The following is an 11,287-nucleotide window of genomic DNA, read 5'->3' as shown; positions in this document are numbered from 1 at the left end:
TCTAAGGGCAGTGCGCTACGACACCATACGTATGCCACTCTATGCCACACCACTGCACTCTACTCTGTACCACTCCACGCCTGTCTACCAATGCTCTGGGCCACTACTCTGCACCACTCCACGCTACTACACTAATCTACTCTGCATCTCTACACCACTGTTTGCCATTACACTGTATAGCACTGCACTATACCCTGCATTACTCCACTCTTCACAACCCTGCACACCACTGCACTCTCCTCCCATGCACTCTGCATCACTCCACGCCACTCTGCACATCTCTAATCTACACCACTGAATTCTATGCCACTGTACTCTGTGCCACTATACTCTGCAACACTCTAAACCAATGTACTCTACACCTGTCTACTTTGGCTATGCACTCTACTCTGCACAGCTGCACTCTACATCTCTGAACTCTACACTACTGCATTCTATGGCATTGCACTCTAAGCCACTCTGCACCTCACTCTATGCCCCTGCCCTTTATGGCACTATACTTTATATCACTGCACTCTACTCAATACCACTTCAAAACACTCAAATCTACACCACTGTATTCTAGGACTCTGCATTGTAAGCCACTGAATTCTACACTGCTGCACTCTACTCCACTATACTCTGCAACTCTACACCAATCCGCTCTACGCTACTCCACTCTCAGCGACTCCACTCTGACACCCTTCACCATTCCACTGTACGACACTCCATGCCACTCTCCTCTACGCCAATAACCTTTATCCATGCTGGTGTACAACATAGTTAAAATACATTGGAAAAGCCAATAGCTCTTGCATAGGTGAGACCTATTGGCTTTGCTAATTCTGATTTTAAATTATTCTTACCACCCTATACCCTGCCCACCCCCCATAACATACCCTTACCTACTCCTAAACCCTAAAAACAACCTATACCCCTACCCCACCCTTATTGCTGTAGGCTCCTACCCACCCGCAAAAAACACCTTTACTACCTTATGTCCGTACCCACCTCTAAAAATACCCTATACTCTGACTCACCCCCTAAACCACCCTAAAACTGTATGCTCCAACTCACCCCTAAACACACCCTTGCCACCCTATACCCACCCCTAAACACACACTTGACACTTTATACCTTTACCCACCCCCAAAAAACACCCTAACCCCTAAAAACACCCTTACCACTCTATAGCCTTGACCACCCCAAACTCTAAAATATAAATCTGATAAAGACATCTAGCCGTAGATTCCTTAACTTTTGAATCCTCCCCAGGTGCCAGTCTGGATCCAGACATTTTTCAGCAGTACCTCTGCGTGCCAGGGGATGGCATCGTACAGCTCTGTAATGACGTTGACTCTGGTCCTGACGTCAGTGGAGCCATATAAATCCCCACTGGCGCACGGACATCAGTTTCTTCTTCACTGTAACGCTGATCTGGAGAATCAGTTCCTTGGGTTGATTGGTTTTTTTTTTTTGCCTGACCTGCTGCGACACTGTGTCGGTGGAACAGTGTACCTTTGCCAGATGTCTACAGGTTTCAAACCTTGTGGGTCTTGTAACTGACATATGTTGGTTATGGACCCACATACAATTTGTTTGTGATGTTAAGGCGAGAACCACAACGCCGAAGATTGTGGCTCCTGCCAGAACCTAAAACCAAAGTTGTTAAAGGAGCGACGTCTCAAGTTGATGGTGACGCATCTGTCACGATCCTCTGAGTCTTCCCAGCCTCTGTCTTTGTCATCTCTGGAAAAGCGAGGCCGACCTCGGAACCGCAGCCAGTCAGGAGGACGTAGTTTTCCGGGGAAGTTAAACGGTAAGGGGCGGTTGAGGTCACAGCATTCCTGGACTTCATCGCGTGGATATTTAGTCTCCCATGGCTCTGCTTACTCGACAGTTGAGGCCGAACGCGACTCCGCACCAGCTCCCGGAAACCATGGGTGATGCGGAGCTGGTGTGTCAATGGCTCAGATGAAGGAATATTCTAATTCTTTGCACTTAATTTTTGGGACCCTATCTTCCTCTGGGGTGCCCTTAGGCCCCAGAAAGGTGAGTGGAGCTCCATTGGAGGGTTTGCCCTCTGTGACGGCTGAGCCATTAAAGTTGAGGGGTGGACATCGGTTGGCCCCACTTTGGCGCAGGACCACAGTCCTTCGGGATCTCAACCTATGACGCCGGACTTCGATCAGCTGACTCCGACACAGACGCCAGCGTCGTGGGTCTAAGTTGCTTCTCCTCCTCCATGTAGGCGTCGTATAAGGACTGATGCTGAATAGACTATTCAGATGGAGAGGAATATGCAGGTTTTGATTCCTTCTCAGAGGTTGTTGAAAGACAGCCCGTGTCGATTGAAGCAGGGCCCTTTCAGCCCATTTCCAGTATTAACGTACCTCAGATGGAGGAGAGCTGGTTGTCTGCTCTAGGAGAGGCTAGTGGCCTGGATTCAGCTTCAGGGCTGCGTTTTCCCCAAGGCCTTTCCACGGAGACAAGTTCCTCCTTTGCAGACATGCTGAGAAAAGTGGCTACACTCTAGAGTTTTAAACTTGTCATTTCCTATGGTGCAAAGGTCCAGAGACCCTTTTATTGAGGTCCTTTTTCAGGGACAGACAGGGGAAGAACCTGTTCTTCCGTTGGGGAGGCCCTTTTTGATATTTTGTTAGGTTCTTGGGCCAAACCTAAGTCTAGGGCCTTGGTAGACCGTGATATTGCACGTAGACACCTGCCTGCACCTGGGGACCCAGTTTGTCTTCATAGACACCCTTCCACCTGTAGCTTGGTGACTCAAGTTGAGACTTCTTCGCAAGATGTAGTTTGTAGTTTCTGTTCCTAAGAATCCAGTGGGTAAGGAGTCTAGGAATCATGATGCATGTGGTGAACACATCTTTGCTTCGGCAAGTTCAGCCTTGAGATCCATAAATACATCTTGTGTGCTGGGGCAAAATGCCCATGCTTTATGGGATTCACTACAGAATTTGTTACCATCTCTTCCGGATAATGTCCGCTTGGAGATTTGATTAAAAATGATCAACAGGCTGCTAGGCTTACCATAAGGCAGAGGTCTTCAAACTTTTTGATGCCGAGGCCCCCCCTGTCAAAACTTTTTTAGGACCCTCTCTTGACATAAATGTCTAGAACCTGGTACGCCTCATCCTCTACAACCATAAACATTCGCAATTACCATTGCAAATCATTGTTTAGCAAACCAAAAGTTTGTGGGAGACTGTCGTTTGGTATCACAGGCTTACTACACAGTTCAAACAAAAAGTCTCCAAAAGAACTACCCAAAAATTCACAATGGTACTTTTTCGCAAATAAAACATATATTGGCAAAACTTATTTAGATAACACCTTTCTGAACTAATGTGATGAGCGTGCTTATTTTTCTCCAGAGAGATGATCAATCTTTTCTTGCACATCATAAATAGCTTTTTAACACCTAATATGACAATAAGCAACACAACGGTGACCAGTCCAGCTTTGCAAAGGGCCCTTACTGGCAGCAACATGTGTCACTGCTTTTTTTAACTAGTGGACCGGTTAAGCTATAAACACATTTTTTTGTTAAAATCGCCAGCTTATGTGGACGATGATTGACCATGTGGCACATCTATAATTATGTGAAAATCGCTGCGGTTGCACAATCACATAATTCCAGTGGCCCTGGGTATAATGGCTGTAATGCATGGGGGCAACTTGAGTGCACAGCATCTGAGGAGAACCAAACTATAATTCAGGGGATGTTGGTGGCCTGGTTTTCACAGCTGCATGGAACTGCAGGTTGCTGAACATCATACATCATACGTAAAACATACCATTTACAGTCATTAAGGATGAACTGTAAGGTCCAAGTAGGATTCTTTCTTTAATTCCAGGGTAGGAAGTGGTCCCTTAATCTTCTTTCATGTTGTTTTTCTAAAAAGGGTATAGTATTAACATTATGAAAACAGACGCTTCTATTTGAGCAAAAACGGACTCCTGGTTATATTGGTTTGCTGCTGCTGTTGATTTCAGTCATATTTGGGGGGCGTCTGGAGGGCCTTGAGAGTGTGAGCACTTGAGTGGGTCAAAGGTTCGGCTGAAAAACTATTCTGCATGTTTTTTAGGTCCTTCACCATCAGGTAGCTACATACAAATTAAGGGTCAGCTCATTTTTTATTTTAAAAACGGCTACTCAGTGGGCAATGCAATATATTACATTATCAAACCTCTAGTAGTTAATCCACCTTGAACGGTCTGTTTGTAACAAGAGAGACACAGAATTAAATCTTGGTTGGTAAAGTGGAGAAAAGGGATTTGTGTATTTTTAGTGTTATGAGGTCACAGCCTGTGATAGAAAGCACTGTGAATATGTGAGTCATTATTTCATATTTGCATTACACACAGTATAAGATAAAACTGCTACAAAATGTGCAAACTGTTTTACGATAAAATGGTGCTTCCAAAAATTTCAATTTTAGAAATACCCAGACCATACGCAATGCAATTTTTGTACATAACTGTTCCTTCAACACCTCCTTAGGGGATAGTAAGCGGTATGTAAATACAATTACCATTAAAAGCATTCACTTCAGAGCTTTTCTAGTAAGATCTTTCAGTACATTGATACTTTTTGTGACCACTTATTTGAATATGAAACTGGAGACCCCCCAACATTTTAACTTATTATCAGCTCCCATAAAATGCACCAGGGCTACTGATCTGCTGATAAAAAGTCTGCTACAGGAAGATCAGAATAGGAACGTGCCTGCCATGTAAGTGACAGTTTACAGCAGCAATCTGTAATGCATATTGCTAGGTGTTTGGGCACTTCTCTTGGTATAAAACACTCCTATTCTTCCAACACATTTCACCACAATTTATTTTCCAGCCAGCCTGGCCGCCCTACCCTTTTTTTGTTGAGCCATACTGTCCTTGAACACCTCCTCTGGGATAGTAAGCACTATGTAAATATATTTACAATTAGAAGCACACACTTCACAGCTCATCACAAAGCTTCCAAAGATTCGATCAATGAAAGTCAGTACAGGCTTCTAAGCATTCTTTACAGCTGCAAATTGCACTTTACATTTTCAGATTAACCAGTAGCGTATATTTCCATTCCTTTCGGGCAAGCAGGCATCCTAGAAGGAAACCTTGTTTAGCGGTCTCATCAGCTCCGGTTGCACAGAACAAGAGAACACTCCCTGAATAGCATTGCAGCTTGGAGTATTTTAATTTCATAATGAACTGCCCAGGGACGGTTTGAGAGTCAAAAGTGAGGCCCAGGAATGCGCGACCCTCCTCCCATGACTCAACAGCACCCGAGGGGGTCGCGCCCTACAGATTGAAGACCGCTACCATAAGGTATGGTTTGGACATCACTGACTCTGTAGGCCGCGCAGTGGCAATAAGGCGTAGAGCTTGATTGGCAACTCTGGGTTTCTCGGAGACTGTCTAGTCAACATTGGTCGAAATGCCATTTGATGGTGGCCATCTTGTTGGGAGGCAAGCTGATGCAGCGTTGAGATGCTTCTGTGGAAGACAGAGGTCTTAAGAATCCTAGCTTTTCGTTGTTTGTTACTGGTGTAACTTGTTCTTATATTTGAGATGTAGGTTTCTTTCAAAGCGAGTAAGCATTGTTAGGGCACTTTACGTGTCTGTTATTGGTTTGACCATTTGGTGTCCTGCGAGAGGAGATGTTTTTTCTCAGAACCAATTGTTTTCCTTTTCTTAGGGTTGATTTAGATAGAGAGAGGTTTCACTTTGTCCCTTGGCCGCTGAGGATGAGCTTTGTGCTCAAGAGGGTATTGTCATGAGATGTACCTTCTTGTTGAAAGATTTTCTGACGCAGGCTTCTTTGAAGCAGTTCAGTATGCTAAAATAAGCTTGTTTCCAACCTTTTGTTGTCCATCATAGGGACATGTTAGTATGCCAGTGGTAAGTCCAGTATATAGAGATGCTCTGGTCTTTACTTGTTAGAGTGATCAACGTTGTATGTTCTCATTAGTCTTGTGGTGGGTATATGTATTATGGCAATATTCAGGGCCTACGTTTTGTATTCCTTTGAATACATGTTCTTGTGGTCATCCTTCATTAACATTCTCTAGGACTATGTGTTTTTAGGGTGTAAGTTGTCTTCTCCTTCTGGGCAGACTGCATATCTACTTTTTTAATACATGTGCCATGCTTTTTGGAAAATTGTGAGAGTAAACTCACCAAATGTATGGTTTATTCTTTGGAAGACACAAGTTAGTTGCCTTCACCACTGTGGAAGAGATAATTATTTCATTTGTTCATTCCTTGAACATATGGGGTGAACTCTGTATCTTATGCTGTATGATTGGTAGTGTCGGGATCATACTGATGGAGACTTCTAGCTGCAGTTTCCTTACCCGTTTTCGGTCATTCAATTTATGGAGTTTTTCAGCTTCATAAAAAGCTCTTCTTGTTATTCGTCCACAGTGCTTTTTTGCATCTGTTTGGAGGGTTTATACTACCTGTCTTTTTGGGTATAGTCTATTTTCACAGTGCTTTACAAGTCCTTGCAAATCATGGCCGTTACTTTTTGATGCAGACTTGTGAGCTAACTGCGTTTCATTTCACAAGTGTTGCTGAATGCGCTTGTTGCTAACATGGATTGATTTTATATATTTACCTTTAATGTTATCTTTTTCTTATTTAATATTTTGATAAAGCACTAATAGGTGTGTTGCCTTTTCTTCTTTCACTTATCTTGGGATTTTGAGCGGACCCACGGTTCAGAGTCATGCTCAGAACTTCTGACCATGACACTGAAGGCCATGCCGGCTTAGGCTTTGTAGATACCTCCTGGCCTGCGGTAAATGTCGGCCAGCGATGCTCTGTGTGTTGTCAGACCACTTAGTCTATTGGGACTCAATTTTATAGATATCATGTAAATGTCCAGGTGATACACCTTTGTGGTGAAAACATTTTTTTTTTTTACAATTGATGAATATCAATATTAAATTCAAATCTGTTGGTGTAATTTTAACCTCCTTACAGTGTATTATGTAACCTTCGGGTGGTCATTTTGTTCAAGCAAAATTCTCAATACCATGGAGGTATTCATGTTCACCTTTCTTTTGGTGTTCATTCATCTTGGTATAATGGAATGGGTTCTGAGTCTTTCAATGAGATTTTATCAGGACAGCTCTTTCCACTGATATTTCTTTATCATATGACTTCTCTTGCACTCTGCCCTTTTTATCAACGAGTTTCCATCCTCTTGGGGGAATAGAGGTTAATGTCTGATAACTGACAGATGGTTTTTGGGGGATTCTTCCTTCAAAGGCCAATTCTCTTGGGCCTGTAAGGTTGTTTATTATTTATATGTTCTGTGACAGTCATCATGGATTCTATTGAGTGCCAATCTCTTGTTTTGCTATTCCTACGTCACTTGGTCGGTTGTTAGTTATGACCGGCTGGTTCTCCTTGAGAACTTTCGTAAGATTAGTTTGCAGACCCTCCTCCAGGAGTGTATAGCTATGGTATTTAATTCAAAAGTTAAGGAATCTGTGGCTAAATGTCTTTATCAGAAAGAAAAGTTACTTACCTTCGGCAATGTAATATCTGGTAGAGACAGTCTAGCCGCATATTAGTTTACTCCCTACCCATCCTCCCCACACTGCGAATGTCCTATGAGGTAAGGGTTATGCACTTTTTCAGTACTGGTTTTATATACCAGGGATCACTATCTCAACTTATGTTGAGACTCCACCGACCACTTGGTCTGGCCACATAGGTCTTGCTTGGATATTGTCCACTTCCAAAGGTGTGTGGTCAGTATGGTGGGGGAGGTTTTCTATTCACACTGAATTGGACACCAGTGGGCAGTATAGATTTATTTGGTATCATTATACCTGGTGTTGACACTATCAATATGTCACGTAATGGTGTGACTCAACAATCAGCTAGGTGCTGTTTTTATTGGTTTTAATTTCCTATTATCATGCCACTCATTGCCACTAATAAATGGGCTATAGTGTAAGGGTTTCTTCCCTTACATAGGGGTTATTTACCAAGGCCCATGGTTTCAAAGGTTTTTGATGAATGGTCGATAAAGTATATGGTGTTTAACTTTTTGGCACACCGTTTCCACAACCAGTTTCTATAGTGGCTCCGCGTTCTGACGCGTAAGGTTTCACAGAAGAAACTGATGTCCGCTCGCTGGAAGGGACTTGTATGTTCTACTGACATAAGGACCGGAGTCAACATCATCACGGAGCCGTATAACACCGTCCCCTGGCGTGCAGAGGTACTGCTGAAATATTTTCGGATCCAGACTGGCACCTGAGGCGAATTAAAAAGTTAATGAATATGCAGCTAGACTGTGTGTCTACCAGATATTATGTTACCGAAGGAAAGTAACTTTTACATATACACACACCCCTCAAATATACTTGCCTTTCCTTGTGAAGGCATGCGTGGTAATGCCTGCGCTGTAAATGCGGTTTCCCCTGTGGATCTTTGTACTGGGGCTTCAAAGGGATCATAACCTATGCCCTGGCGAGGTGCAAAAAAATGACAAGGAGCTACAATGGTACACTGGGAGGGATCTAAGATCGGTATAAACCTGTTTGAAATGGGAACACAGATTGTTGACTAGCTGGGGGATTTGGGAGAGGAGCTTTGTCTAAATAGTTGGAAAATGTCCCCTTTTGGGTTTACCGAATGCAGAGGATTTAACAAATCTGGAAGAGGGGCTTAAAGGTCTAACCAACTTAAAAGACAGACCATTACATTAAAGGGAATAGACTGTGGGAATTCATAAACCATTGGGCTAAAGTCATTCTACATGGTCATCCTACTTGGGCTTTTAAAAGCTCCTTGCTGAAAACATTTGTCCTTAAGGAGAAAGCAAAAAGAGGAGGACTCCTCTGCCAAGTTTGAGGGGCCAGCCCATTACAGCAGTGGTTCCCAAACTTTTTCAACCCGCGGCTTCTTTGACCCATTGGCCATTGCCCGTGGCTCTCCACTGTTACTTTATTTTGAGGGGTGGGGAGGATGTAAGCCCGGCCTCAGGAGTACTTGCATTTTTCTCCCTGAAAATAATTGGGATGAAGCTGATGAAGGTATTATAATCATATACGCAGTGTGTTTTGTGTTACTAAAGTGACGCCTCTAATAAAATATTCCTAGTTACACTTCTTTGCCCGTGTCTTTTTTTGAGTACCCCCTCAAACTTTTGTAACTCACTTACAGTGCTAGATAGCACCCCTATTCATGTAGGCCCCATTGCCAAAGTGTTTGTGCGCTTGTAGAATATTTGCATAACTTCCATTTCTACCCATGCCATACGTGCCAACACATCTGTCTAAGCAGGGTGACCCACGATTTTTTTTTTTTAGCACATACAGCCTTATTTTTGCTGTCTCCACCATAAACGTGCCTCCAAATCTATGCAAGTAAAATAAAATCTTCTGTTTTTAAACGTCCCTCTTTCTCGCTTCCAAATGTTGGCATTATGCCACATATGGTGTTGTACTTCCCTGTGCTCAAGGAGAGTGCAGGCCTGTCTGGAAATGTGTGTGTATGGAAGTACCTATGATTCAAGTACAAATGTCAATACTTAATAATACTTAGTGTGTTTAAAAGACAGGACAACTGTACTTTCCTGATAACTTGCAGTGGTGTAAAATGCATTTGGAAAAAACTAAACTATTAACGAGTAACAAAATCAATCAGGCATCTTCTGCTTACTTTGGGAGTGTTGGAACGTGGGGATCCAATGAAATATGGAGGTCATCTCCCTCGACACGCCATCAATTAAGCACTTTGTTTACAGCTTTAGGCATGTCACTCTTATAATATGCTAAAAATCATCAGAAAGATTCTGCCCTATATTCCAGTTAGTGCAAGGAAAACCGTTTTCTCATCACTCATTTTATCTAGAATTGATTATTGTAATGGCCTATAGTCCAACCTGCAGAAACAACATTTAAACCAATTACAGGTGCTGCAGAATTCTGCAGCCAGAAACTCCTGCTAAACTTGCCAAACTATCAGTCCGCTAATTTTGCCATAAAAAAAATTACACTGGTTGACAGTCAGAAATTGCATTAGATTTAAAACACTGTCTCACGCTTAAGGCCCTACATGGCATTGGTCCAGAATTTTTGAGAAACTCAATTTCATGGTATATTCCCAAGAGGAACCTCAGATCTTTGTGTTCATACTTCGTTACTCCTTCCAGGTTCAAGAAAGCTGTGTTACAGCGACAGTGGAAGAGCCTGTCTCAGATTTAATCTCTGCACCTCTGGGCTAATTCGAAAAACTGCTGCAAGACAATAGGCTTGTTTAATAAAGGGTCATGGAAACCGTGTGTTTGGAGAAGGCATATAGACAGAGCTTCTCGCCTGTGCTGAATTGAGTACCAGAAAGTATTAGGAATACAGCATGGATTTGTACCATTTTCTCTTGTTAAAAATGTCTGATGTCGAACTTGCTTCTAAAGTAGAGATACTCCCCCCAAACCACTCTACTCTAGTGGATAAGATCCCCAGATATTAAAGTGTAAGTGTCCAGTAAGAACTAGTTAAAATCCAGAAATTGCAGATGTGCAAGCCCATACATTGGTCCCCCGAATTGCTACAAAAAGGCAGCTTACAGCACCCACATAACTGACTTAGCCCCCAGCCTTACAAGGAAGTTCTCTGTGATCGATGTGTAATTGCGTCCCATTATTTTGTATTCTATACAGTTGCCAAGTGGCTGTGGCTCAAGAAAAATTTTTCATTGGCTTGAGGCATTGCCAATCACACCTTGGATAAGCCAACAGGGAGGTTTGTCTCACCTGTTTCCTGCTGGGAATATAATCCTTCTGGCGACAATTGAATGCAATTTGCTGGCGCCCATGACAACATGAAGCATGGGCCAATGTGTAATCCCACTTCTGCCACTGCCTCTCTTCCCGATGAGTGACAGAACATCTCACTTCAGTAGCAGAGCCGGTAGGCTAATCGTAGATTTCTTTTCATGTTTTTTTTCCCCATGATGGATCACATTTACTTTTTTGAAAACGTGCACACCTTCAGATATTGGCATTTTTACTACATTCAAACTGTAAATGCCTATTGCATATGCTTGCAAAAATGAATAACTGCAGGATTGCCAAGTCAATTTGGCTTAGCCAATGATTATCACTTCCGTCGATGATGCATCGGATTCTTAATTTTGTTGACTTATTGCTGATTTGCTACACAAGACTTGGACGCATTTTACTGAGGCCTGAGTTGTGATTTTTGAAAACTGGCAGGGTGAATTGTGGTACCACCTGGGGTTGGGATATACAATGAGTGAGTAGTTT

Source organism: Triturus cristatus, chromosome 4_2 (assembly GCF_964204655.1).
Source record: "Triturus cristatus chromosome 4_2, aTriCri1.1, whole genome shotgun sequence".
In the NCBI taxonomy this organism is placed as follows: Eukaryota; Metazoa; Chordata; class Amphibia; order Caudata; family Salamandridae; genus Triturus; species Triturus cristatus.
Note: the sequence above shows the minus strand (reverse complement) of the source record.